Source organism: Hyperolius riggenbachi, chromosome 4 (assembly GCF_040937935.1).
Source record: "Hyperolius riggenbachi isolate aHypRig1 chromosome 4, aHypRig1.pri, whole genome shotgun sequence".
Classification (NCBI taxonomy): Eukaryota; Metazoa; Chordata; class Amphibia; order Anura; family Hyperoliidae; genus Hyperolius; species Hyperolius riggenbachi.
The window spans coordinates 430,478,030-430,489,485 of record NC_090649.1 but is presented as its reverse complement, the minus strand read 5'-3'; positions in this window follow the sequence as shown (position 1 = coordinate 430,489,485).

The following is an 11,456-nucleotide window of genomic DNA, read 5'->3' as shown; positions in this document are numbered from 1 at the left end:
TGACAGCCCAGGGGCCCCAGGTCTCTCTCACTCACTGGGGCCCGCAAACCACCATGCGACACCTCGAGGGAAGTGCAGGCAAGCCCTGGACCTCTCACCTCCAGGGTACTCACCCCACCACCTCTAAACTGAATGCCAACTGCAACAAAAACAATTGCTAACTTCCAGTCAGAGCAATATCCTGCCTCTATCTGGCCAGCAGACGCTTGTCAGCCAATCAGGTGCACTGTCATACACGTCTGCTGGCCAGATAGAGGCAGGATATTGCTCTGACTGGAAGTTAGCAATTGTGTTTGTTGCAGTTGGCATTCAGTTTAGAGGTGGTGGGGTGAGTTCCCTGGAGGTGAGAGGTCCAGGGCTTGCCTGCACTTCCCTCGAGGTGTCGCATGGTGGTTTGGGGGCCCCAGTGAGTGAGAGAGACCTGGGGCCCCTGGGCTGTCATGTGGACCAGTGTTTGTGATTTTAAATTTTATTTTTTGCAGCTTCTACGATGCGGTTGACAGGTGAGTGGTTAGGGAGGGGACCGTGTGGGAGATGTGCCTACACGGGCGTCCCTGTTAAACGACGCAATTCACGATTGCGTCCAACCGAAGCCTCCCACCTGAATGCTAATCTATGTAATTCCTGCTAGGTATGGTACAGCAGGCAAAGGGTGTATGACAGTGCACCTGATTGGCTGACAAGCGTCTGCTGGCCAGATAGAGGCAGGATATTGCTCTGACTGGAAGTTAGCAATTGTGTTTGTTGCAGTTGGCATTCAGTTTAGAGGTGGTGGGGTGAGTTCCCTGGAGGTGAGAGGTCCAGGGCTTGCCTGCACTTCCCTCGAGGTGTCGCATGGTGGTTTGGGGGCCCCAGTGAGTGAGAGAGACCTGGGGCTCCTGGGCTGTCATGTGGACCAGTGTTTGTGATTTTAAATTTTATTTTTTGCAGCTTCTACGATGCGGTTGACAGGTGAGTGGTTAGGGAGGGGACCGTGTGGGAGATGTGCCTACACGGGGCGTCCCTGTTAAACGACGCAATTCACGATTGCGTCCAACCGAAGCCTCCCACCTCAATGCTAATCTATGTAATTCCTGCTAGGTATGGTACAGCAGGCAAAGGGTGTATGACAGTGCACCTGATTGGCTGACAAGCGTCTGCTGGCCAGATAGAGGCAGGATATTGCTCTGACTGGAAGTTAGCAATTGTGTTTGTTGCAGTTGGCATTCAGTTTAGAGGTGGTGGGGTGAGTTCCCTGGAGGTGAGAGGTCCAGGGCTTGCCTGCACTTCCTTCGAGGTGTCGCATGGTGGTTTGGGGGCCCCAGTGAGTGAGAGAGACCTGGGGCCCCTGGGCTGTCATGTGGACCAGTGTTTGTGATTTTAAATTTTATTTTTTGCAGCTTCTACGATGCGGTTGACAGGTGAGTGGTTAGGGAGGGGACCGTGTGGGAGATGTGCCTACACGGGGCGTCCCTGTTAAACGACGCAATTCACGATTGCGTCCAACCGAAGCCTCCCACCTCAATGCTAATCTATGTAATTCCTGCTAGGTATGGTACAGCAGGCAAAGGGTGTATGACAGTGCACCTGATTGGCTGACAAGCGTCTGCTGGCCAGATAGAGGCAGGATATTGCTCTGACTGGAAGTTAGCAATTGTGTTTGTTGCAGTTGGCATTCAGTTTAGAGGTGGTGGGGTGAGTTCCCTGGAGGTCAGAGGTCCAGGGCTTGCCTGCACTTCCCTCGAGGTGTCGCATGGTGGTTTGGGGGCCCCAGTGAGTGAGAGAGACCTGGGGCCCCTGGGCTGTCATGTGGACCAGTGTTTGTGATTTTAAATTTTATTTTTTGCAGCTTCTACGATGCGGTTGACAGGTGAGTGGTTAGGGAGGGGACCGTGTGGGAGATGTGCCTACACGGGGCGTCCCTGTTAAACGACGCAATTCACGATTGCGTCCAACCGAAGCCTCCCACCTAAATGCTAATCTATGTAATTCCTGCTAGGTATGGTACAGCAGGCAAAGGGTGTATGACAGTGCACCTGATTGGCTGACAAGCGTCTGCTGGCCAGATAGAGGCAGGATATTGCTCTGACTGGAAGTTAGCAATTGTGTTTGTTGCAGTTGGCATTCAGTTTAGAGGTGGTGGGGTGAGTTCCCTGGAGGTGAGAGGTCCAGGGCTTGCCTGCACTTCCTTCGAGGTGTCGCATGGTGGTTTGGGGGCCCCAGTGAGTGAGAGAGACCTGGGGCCCCTGGGCTGTCATGTGGACCAGTGTTTGTGATTTTAAATTTTATTTTTTGCAGCTTCTACGATGCGGTTGACAGGTGAGTGGTTAGGGAGGGGACCGTGTGGGAGATGTGCCTACACGGGGCGTCCCTGTTAAACGACGCAATTCACGATTGCGTCCAACCGAAGCCTCCCACCTGAATGCTAATCTATGTAATTCCTGCTAGGTATGGTACAGCAGACAAAGGGTGTATGACAGTGCACCTGATTGGCTGACAAGCGTCTGCTGGCCAGATAGAGGCAGGATATTGCTCTGACTGGAAGTTAGCAATTGTGTTTGTTGCAGTTGGCATTCAGTTTAGAGGTGGTGGGGTGAGTTCCCTGGAGGTGAGAGGTCCAGGGCTTGCCTGCACTTCCCTCGAGGTGTCGCATGGTGGTTTGGGGGCCCCAGTGAGTGAGAGAGACCTGGGGCCCCTTGGGCTGTCATGTGGACCAGTGTTTGTGATTTTAAATTTTATTTTTTGCAGGTTCTACGATGCGGTTGACAGGTGAGTGGTTAGGGAGGGGACCGTGTGGGAGATGTGCCTACACGGGGCGTCCCTGTTAAACGACGCAATTCACGATTGCGTCCAACCGAAGCCTCCCACCTGAATGCTAATCTATGTAATTCCTGCTAGGTATGGTACAGCAGGCAAAGGGTGTATGACAGTGCACCTGATTGGCTGACAAGCGTCTGCTGGCCAGATAGAGGCAGGATATTGCTCTGACTGGAAGTTAGCAATTGTGTTTGTTGCAGTTGGCATTCAGTTTAGAGGTGGTGGGGTGAGTTCCCTGGAGGTGAGAGGTCCAGGGCTTGCCTGCACTTCCCTCGAGGTGTCGCATGGTGGTTTGGGGGCCCCAGTGAGTGAGAGAGACCTGGGGCCCCTGGGCTGTCATGTGGACCAGTGTTTGTGATTTTAAATTTTATTTTTTGCAGCTTCTACGATGCGGTTGACAGGTGAGTGGTTAGGGAGGGGACCGTGTGGGAGATGTGCCTACACGGGGCGTCCCTGTTAAACGACGCAATTCACGATTGCGTCCAACCGAAGCCTCCCACCTGAATGCTAATCTATGTAATTCCTGCTAGGTATGGTACAGCAGGCAAAGGGTGTATGACAGTGCACCTGATTGGCTGACAAGCGTCTGCTGGCCAGATAGAGGCAGGATATTGCTCTGACTGGAAGTTAGCAATTGTGTTTGTTGCAGTTGGCATTCAGTTTAGAGGTGGTGGGGTGAGTTCCCTGGAGGTGAGAGGTCCAGGGCTTGCCTGCACTTCCCTCGAGGTGTCGCATGGTGGTTTGGGGGCCCCAGTGAGTGAGAGAGACCTGGGGCCCCTGGGCTGTCATGTGGACCAGTGTTTGTGATTTTAAAAAATAAAATCTTCTATGAACTCACCATGCCTCTCAGTGAATACTTTGGGATGTCTTCTTTCCAAAATGGGGTCATTTGGGGGGTATTTATACTATCCTGGAATATTAGCACCTCATGAAACCTGACAGGTGGTCAAAAAAGTCAGAGATGCTTCAAAATGGGAAAATTCACTTTTGGCACCATAGTTTGTAAACGCTATAACTTTTACCCAAACCAATAAATATACACTTATTGGATTTTTTTTTATCAAAGACATGTAGCAGAATACATTTGGACAAAAATGTATATAGAAATTTTACTTTATTTGAAAAATGTCAGCACAGAAAGTTAAAAAAATCATTTTTTTGACAAAATTCATGTCTTTTTTGATGAATATAATAAAAACTAAAAATCACAGCAGCAATCAAATAGCACCAAAAGAAAGCTGTATTAGCGACAAGAAAAGGAGGGAAAATTCATTTAGATAGTAGGTTGTATGACCGAGCAATAAACCGTGAAAGCTGCAGTGGTCTGAATGGAAAAAAAGGCTCTGGTCCTTAAGGCCCGGTTCACATTAGCGGTGGCCGTCCGGAATCGCCGTGCCGGAGCCGCACCGCTTGCAGAACGGACGGAACGGACGCACGGCATAGCAATGAAAGCCTATGCGTCCGTTCACATGCGTCCGTTCTGCCGGACCGGAGCCGGACCGGATCCGGGCCGGATCCGGACTCCGGCCTCCGTTCCAACATGCGCTATTTTTTGATCCGGCTCCTCCGGCAGCCGTATCCGGGGCGGAGCCGGACTGCACCATCCGGCCAATACAAACCAATGGGAACCGGAGAGCGCACAACACACTGGCTGAGAAATCCGGATGTTCTACCCCACTTCCTATGCGGATTGTTGCGGCGATATTGGATGGGGACACATGGGCAAGCATTTTGGAGTGGAGCAGCACAGCTGGATCCGGATCCGGAGATGTTGGCAGCATGTCGCAGGTGGAGGTGAGTGCTAAACAGCAGAGGGCCTGATTCCACAGGTCCCCCTTCTGCTGACCTCCTAGACCCCAACATTTTTTTTGTTTTTTACGTTACTTTTGCCAAACGGATCCGGATCGCATCCTGATGAACACCTGATGCAACCTGACCGGATCCGGATCGGATCCGGATCAGAACCGTATGGTTCCGATCCGGATCCGGTCCGGATCCGGTCAGGTCATCCGGACCGTTTGGCAAACAACCGCAAGTGTGAACCGGGCCTAAGGGGTAGAAAGACTGTGGTCCTCAAGTGGTTAAAGGTGCAGTGGGCAACATTTATAAGTAATACATTATGTGTTTGGGGGCCAGCGAAAAAGCCTTGGAGGGCAGCATTTGGCCTGCGAGCCTTATTTTGAGGATCACTGGCATAGGCCATTTAGGGAAAATATTGTCACTATAAGCTCAAAAATATGTGCACGATAAGTGTAAAAATATGTACACGGTATATGCAAAAATATATGCAAGGTCTGCTTAACTTATGTGTGTACTTCATGTGAATTATGTGAGCAGTCTATGAAAATTAAGGTGCATGGTCAGTGTGGGGCCTGTGTCCATTCTTTTCTTGCGTGCGTATGGGAGGTGTGTGCATAAAAAATTGCCGATTTTGTGCTGGAATAATATGCTATTTGAGTGTCAGGACACATTAAAAAATGCACAATGAGAAGAAAACTCAAATGAAAATATAGTTTTTTATTGACATTAAATTACAAGATGACTTGAGTATCAATTAAAGGACCTCTGTTGCGAAAATCGTATTATACAAATAAGAAGTACATTTCTTCCAGAGTAAAATGAGCCATAAATTACTTTTCTCCTATGTTGCTGTCACTTACGGTAAGTAGTAGAAATCTGACATTACCAACAGATTTTGGACTAGCCCATCTTCTCATGGGGGGAGGTCCTAGGGTCTCCTTCATTTTTAAAAGCACTTAGTGAATGGCAGTTGCTCTGTCCAACTGCCAAAAAAGTGTGCAGCAAACAGGGAACCTGGCCAGTATCTTTGTATAAATCTTTTTCAGGGAATGAATGTATCAATCTTACCTTCCTGCGGCAAGTCCTGCGGCGTCTCCGGCGGTACTCGCTCACGTAGTGGGACTTCCGCTCTGCTGTCCTCCAGTGGCAGCCCCAGCACCCCAGTGGTGGTGGATCAGCAGTACGTCCAGACGGACGCGTGGGGCAGAGCAGCCTTTATAGGCTGAGGAGGCGTGTTTGATGAGGTGTCAGCTGTGATGTCATCAGCTGACACCTTTTTGCAGGAGATGCTGTCAAATCTGGGGGTGGGCTTATGCTGTGTCTCTTGAGTACTTAAGGCCAGAGCATTCACTTGCTCATCCGCCTTGATACTAATCAGTTCACTGGTTCTTGGCCCCTAGCTAGTGTGAGAATTGAGAGCTACATTTCATATATTGCGCATCAGCACGATATATATGTACTCTAGTCAGTCAGTATTGTATTATTGTAATATTGTATATTGTCTGTGTTCTGACTAGTGGTGCTCAAATACCCCTTTTTAAAATTCGAGTTTGGTCGAATTCGAATAGTAAATTATTCGAGGTCAGTCGAATATTCGAGTCGAATAAATTTTACTATTCGATTCGACCTCGGACTTCGAGCTCACTATTCGAGTCGGTATTCGAGCTCATTATTCGAGCTGACTATTCGAATTGGCCTTAAAAAGCTTCCCAACACTTGTTTTGAGGGTGAATGATGCAAGAAACATATTTTTTTCCAAGTAACAACAGCAAGTGATTATGTGGGGATGTTCCTTTAAAAAAAAAAAAAGGTGAAAAGAGAAGTTGTGTCCAGAATTTTGTTCAGTACTGTATATACTTCTTCTTCTTCTTCTTCTTCTTCTTCTTTATCTTCTATATCTTCTTCTTCATCTTCTTCTTCTTCATCTTCTTCTTCTTCTTCATCTTCTTCATCTTCATCTTCTTCATCTTCATCTTCATCTTCTTCATCTTCATCTTCTTCATCTTCTTCTTCATCTTCTTCATCTTCATCTTCTTCTTCATCTTCTTTATCTTCTTTATCTTCTTTATCTTCTTCATCTTCATCTTCTTCATCTTCTTCTTCATCTTCTTCATCTTCTTCATCTTCATCTTCTTCATCTTCTTCTTCATCTTCTTCATCTTCTTCATCTTCATCTTCTTCATCTTCTTCTTCATCTTCTTCATCTTCTTCATCTTCATCTTCTTCATCTTCTTCTTCATCTTCTTCATCTTCTTCATCTTCATCTTCTTCATCATCTTCTTCATCTTCATCTTCATCTTCTTCATCTTCTTCATCTTCTTCATCTTCATCTTCTTCATCTTCTTCATCTTCATCTTCTTCATCTTCTTCATCTTCTTCTTCATCTTCTTCATCTTCTTCTTCTTCTTCTTCTTCTTCTTCTTCTTCTTCTTCTTCTTGCGGTGATACCAGGGCTGTAAATAAACACAACAGGAGGTCCCAGACAGCGGTCGTGCAGCCCACAGAAAAATTAAACCTTTTTTTGTAATGGTTTCGTAGTTTTGGTTTTACAACCAATTACACAGATATATAGCTATTGTTTGACGTAATAGCTGGTGGCAGAGTGGCAGCAGAAGGTAAATCTGTGTACCCTGGCGGTGGGAAACACAGACAGACAGCAGCAGCAGCAGGAGGAGGAATGGAGGAGTAATTATGTGAGCAGCTATTGTTTGACGTAATAGCTGGTGGCAGTGTGGCAGCAGAAGGTAATTCTGTGTACCCTGGCAGTGGGAAACACAGACAGACAGCAGCAGCAGGAGGAATGGAGGAGTAGTGTGAGTGTGGCAGCAGGTAGGCAGCGTGACATAATAGCCCTGGTACCTAGCGGTGATACCAGGGCTGTAAATAAACACAACAGGAGGTCCCAGACAGCGGTCGTGCAGCCCACATTGTGTCCAATACACAACTGGGACAACACAGTTTTCAACCCGGGCACCTCAGAAAAATTAAACCTTTTTTTGTAATGGTTTTGTAGTTTTGGTTTTACAACCAATTACACAGATATATAGCTATTGTTTGACGTAATAGCTGGTGGCAGAGTGGCAGCAGAAGGTAAATCTGTGTACCCTGGCGGTGGGAAACACAGACAGACAGCAGCAGCAGCAGGAGGAGGAATGGAGGAGTAATTATGTGAGCAGCTATTGTTTGACGTAATAGCTGGTGGCAGTGTGGCAGCAGAAGGTAATTCTGTGTACCCTGGCAGTGGGAAACACAGACAGACAGCAGCAGCAGGAGGAATGGAGGAGTAGTGTGAGTGTGGCAGCAGGTAGGCAGCGTGACATAATAGCCCTGGTACCTAGCGGTGATACCAGGGCTGTAAATAAACACAACAGGAGGTCCCAGACAGCGGTCGTGCAGCCCACATTGTGTCCAATACACAACTGGGACAACACAGTTTTCAACCCGGGCACCTCAGAAAAATTAAACCTTTTTTTTTTTTATGGTTTTTTGGTTTTTGGTTTTACAACCAATTTAGCTATTTTTTGACGTAATAGCTGGTGGCAGAGTGGCAGCAGAAGAAGGTAATTCTGTGTACCCTGGCAGTGGGAAACACAGACAGACAGCAGCAGCAGGAGGAGGAATGGAGGAGTAGGCGAGCAGCTATTGTTTGACGTAATAGCTGGTGGCAGAGTGGCAGCAGAAGGTAAATCATCTGTGTACCCTGGCAGTGGGAAACACAGACAGACAGCAGCAGCAGCAGCAGGAGGAGGTATGAAGGAGCAGTGTGAGTGTGGCAGCAGGTAGGCAGCGTGACATAATAGCCCTGGTACCTAGCGGTGATACCAGGGCTGTAAATAAACACAACAGGAGGTCCCAGACAGCGGTCGTGCAGCCCACATTGTGTCCAATACACAACTGGAACAACACAGTTTTCAACCCGGGCACCTCAGAAAAATTAAACCTTTTTTTTTTTTAATGGTTTGTTTGGTTTTGCAACCAATATAGCTATTGTTTGACGTAATAGCTGGTGGCAGAGTGGCAGCAGAAGAAGGTAATTCTGTGTACCCTGGCAGTGGGAAACACAGACAGACAGCAGAAGGGCAGTACACAGCAGCCCACTGTAGGTGTAAAATGTGTGGCTGCAGGCGACGTAATAGTCAAAGTGAACCAGGCTGGCTTAGTGAGCAGGAGCCAGGAGGTGGTAAAGGGTGGTAAGGCACATTAACGATGGTTCCGGCAGCCAGTTCATGTCCCCCTCTCGCCGACAACAGGGGCCAGGAACTCGCCTTCCACCCACGCCTGGTTCATCTTCAGAAACGTCAGTCTGTCCACAGACTTGTGAGACAGACGTGAGCGTTTCTCGGTGACCACGCCACCAACTGCACTGAAGCAGCGCTCGGACAGCACGCTGGAAGGGGGGCAGGACAGCACTTCCAGGGCGTACTGCGCTAGCTCGCTCCAGATCTCCATGCGCTTGACCCAATACTCCATGGGATCAACAGGGGCATCGCTGTCAAGCCCGCTGTACGACCCCATGTAGTCAGCCACCATGCGGGTCAGGCGCTGGCTGTGACCAGAGGAGGATGCTGCTGCATGCATCTCCTCTCTAGTCACTGCTGCCGGAGCCTCTACAGTCCTGTAGAGCTCGTGGCTGAGAGACAGCAGGTCTGTGGGGCGCTTGCTGCTGCTGGATGCAGGCACCTGCTGCTGCCTCTGTGCTGGCTGCTGGACAGTGGGGGTGGAAGGCTGGGGGAAGGCTTCCTCCAAGCGCTCAACAAGGGCCTGCTGCAAGCTCCTTATTTGTTGCGCTGGGTCTCCTCCTGCAGGCGGCAGGAACTGGCTCAACTTCCCCTTGAGGCGTGGGTCCAACATCATGCTGATCCAGATGTCCTCCCTCTGCTTCATCTGGATCACCCTGGGGTCCCTGCGCAGGCACGTCAGCATGTGCGCTGCCATTGGGAAGAGGCGGGCCACGTCTGCTGGCACATCGACGTCAGTGCTGTCCTCATCCTCCTCCTCTGCCGCCTCATCCTCTCTCCACCCCCGCACCAACTCAGCTGCGCTGTGCTGATCCCCCTCATCAGCAGCCAGGTCAGGGACCTCCACCAAGTCCTCCTCCTCCTCCCCCTCAGAGGTGGACTGCGCAGCTGGTTGCCGCTCCTGCTGGTCCAAGGCTGCCGCTCCCTGTTCCAGCAAAGCATCGAGGGCCCTGTTCAGCAGAGAAACCAGGGGCACCCACTCGCAGACCATAGCATGGTCCCTGCTCACCATGTTTGTGGCCTGCAGGAAGGGAGCCAGCACAAAGCACACCTGCTGCATGTGCCTCCAGTCATCATCGGGGACGATGGACGGGATGTTGCTGGTCTTGTCCCTTCTCTGAGCTGCGGAAACAGTGGCCAGGGCAAGGTACTGTTTGACAGCGTGCCTCTGTTCAACCAGACGCTCCAACATCGCCAGGGTGGAGTTCCAGCGAGTCGGAACGTCAAGGATCAGCCGATGGCGTGGCAGATCCAGCTCCTTTTGCACGTCTTCCAGGCTCGCACAGGCTGCAGCCGAGCGCCGGAAGTGACGCACAACATTCCTTGCCATTTCCAGCAGTTCGCCCATCCCCTGGTAGGTGCGCAGGAACTTCTGCACCACCAGGTTCAGCACGTGGGCAAGACAGGGGATGTGGGTCAGGCTTCCCCTGTCTATGGCAGCAACCAGATTGGCCCCATTGTCGGACACCACCTCTCCGACTCTGAGGCCTCTGGGGGTCAGCCAAATCCTCTCCTGCTCCTGGAGTTTGGCCAACACGTGGGCTGCCGTCAGCTTGGTCTTGCCAAGGCTGACCAAGTGCAGCAGCGCTTGGCAGTGGCGGGCCTTCACGCTGCTGCTGAGGCGGGGGGTTTGGCCAGGTGTGGCGGAGGATGGCAGAGGATCGGAGGAACCCGCTGCAGTTCCCCTGACCCTGCGGGGTGGCACCACCCACTGTGTTGCTGCTGCTGCTGCTGTGCCCGCTGCTGCTCTCCCATCCTCACCCCCTTCCACCAAGCTGACCCAGTGGACAGTGAAGGACAGGTAGCGGCCTGTCCCGAAGCGGCTGCTCCAGGAGTCCATGGTGACGTGGACCCTTTCACCAACCGCGTGCTCCAGCCCTCGCTCCACATTGGCCATCACAAAGCGGTGCAGTGCAGGAATGGCCTTGCGGGCGAAGAAGTGTCTGCTGGGGAGCTGCCAGTCTGGGGCTGCGCAAGCAAGCAGCGCCCGCATGTCGCTCCCCTCCTGCACGAGCGTGTACGGCAGGAGTTGGGAGCACATGGCCCGTGCCAGCAAGCCGTTCAGCTGCCGCACGCGACGGCTGCTGGGAGGCAGAACCCTAACCACCCCCTGGAAGGACTCGCTCAAAAGGCTCTGGCGTGGCCTTTTGCTGACACGGGAATCAGCAGACACAGCGGAGGAGGCCACTGAGGACTGGCTGCCAGAACAGGCCTCAGTGTCGGCGGCAGGAGTTGCAGAGGGGGGAGGAGCAGTGCGTTTCCGCACTCCTGCTGGTGCTGCTGGAGGAGCAGGAGGGCGGGTGGCTGCTGTTGCTGCTGCTGCTGCTGAAGGCTGTGCAGTGATGGGTGTGGTGCCACTGCCAGCACCAGATGCCTTCAGCCTCTGGAACTCCTCATGCTGGTGGAAATGTTTAGCCGCAAGGTGGTTGATGAGCGAGCTGGTGCTGAACTTTAAGGGGTCTGCACCTCTGCTCAACTTCCGCTGACAGTGGTTGCAAGTGGCGTACTTGCTGTACACAGTGGGCATGGTGAAAAAGCGCCAGATTGGTGACAGAAACATCCCCCTACGGCATGGAAGCGCTGCTGCCTGTCTCCCTGTGGTGGTTGGGGGGGGGGGCTTGG